At 52.0% G+C, this 1,373-nt stretch overlaps 1 pseudogene; it reads right to left on the bottom strand.

Annotated features, from left to right (window-relative positions):
• Positions 1 to 223: 223 nt before the first annotated feature.
• LOC101964682 (growth arrest-specific protein 7 pseudogene) lies at positions 224 to 1,129 on the bottom strand (annotated as a pseudogene).
• Between the last annotated feature and the right edge of the window lie 244 nt (positions 1,130 to 1,373).

The raw sequence follows: 1,373 nt of genomic DNA, 5'->3' as shown, positions 1-1,373 counted from the left end.
AAAGGCGGGGTTGCAGGTCTGTCTTCTTGGCCTGGGAATATTTGGGATTCCCCAGCTGGGCCATCCAGATCACCCTTCTGGAATTGCCAGCTCTCTCCTCTCTCCTCAGTGGACAGGAGAGTGGGTGGGAGGGCAGCTTCACCCAGCGGGAGCCACCACCCCCTCTCCACAGGACCCCCAGCCCCTCTCCTGGGCAGGACCCCCGGGGGGCGCACAGTCGTGTCTAGATCTCCATGTCCACGGGGCGAATGTTGCCCGTTTTATGCTCTCTGACCCACAGCTCTCTGTCTTTGGCTGGGTCCACTTTTCCAAGCAGTTGGTCCACAGGCTCAAGCTTTGGTTGAACATGTCTGTCTCATGTGGCAGCTGTGTGTACTGACACAGATCTTGCCAGATCATCTCCACCCTCTCCACCTCCAGCCGCTCCAGCTCCAAAGTGGTGGTCACCATCTCTTCAAACCACTTGGACTGGGCCTGGTTGTAGAGGTCCACGCAGCGCATGGGGTGGTCACCAGCCTGTGTGGACTTTCTCCGTGCCTTCTTGATGTCCTCCTCTGTCTTGTTGCTCAGCTTGATCTCCAGCTGCTGGGTCTTCATCTCCAGGTCTCTCTACCGCTCAGTGAGGGCTTTCTGGGCCATCTCCACCGACGCGCTGCGGCTGGCGAGCTGCTTGCGGAGGTCAGCGATATGGTGGTCACACTTTTTCATGTCTTTCTTGAAGTTCTCATGAAAGTTCATTAGGGGCTTCTCTACCTCCCTGTGAAGCTTGGCGGAGAACTTGAGATGAGCCTCTGCTTCATCTGCCAGACTCTTCTTCACCTGGCCCAGGCTTCTCCCAAGAAGCCTTCCTCCTGTGCAGCCAAGGAGTTCTGAGAGAGCTTAGCCAAGTTCTTTGCATATATTCCTCTTCAATCTTTATCCTCTCTCAGACGAATTCAGACGTTTCTTTCTGCATTTGTTTGCCTTTCAGTTGCTTTTGGAGCAGCAGTTCGAACCCAGCCACCGTGCCATTGCCTTGGGGATCCTTCTTATCAGCCCAGAAGTAGTCACAGTAGCTCCACTCGGTTGGCTTTAGCAGTTGCTGTTCTGGCATGGTGTCTGGGTGAGGGAATGTCACGCAATTTATCATCTTCTCTGCGGGGTCAACTTTATTTTCAAGATTCTATATTTTGTCTTCATTGCCTGAGGTTCCGTCTTCCAAATGGTCTTGTCTGTGGGTGATACTTTCCATTGAACTTTTAAGTTGGTTTAGTGATTCCTTCCCTTCAAGGATTTCTTCTTGATTTCTTTTCAGGACCTCTGATACATCTTTGCAGAAGTGATCTTTCATCTCCTGAAACGAATCTCTCATTTTACTGCTTAACTCCTGCAGT

The sequence above is a fragment of the Ictidomys tridecemlineatus genome, chromosome 7 (assembly GCF_052094955.1).
Source record: "Ictidomys tridecemlineatus isolate mIctTri1 chromosome 7, mIctTri1.hap1, whole genome shotgun sequence".
In the NCBI taxonomy this organism is placed as follows: domain Eukaryota; kingdom Metazoa; phylum Chordata; class Mammalia; order Rodentia; family Sciuridae; genus Ictidomys; species Ictidomys tridecemlineatus.
This window is presented reverse-complemented; position numbering and strand designations above follow the sequence as displayed.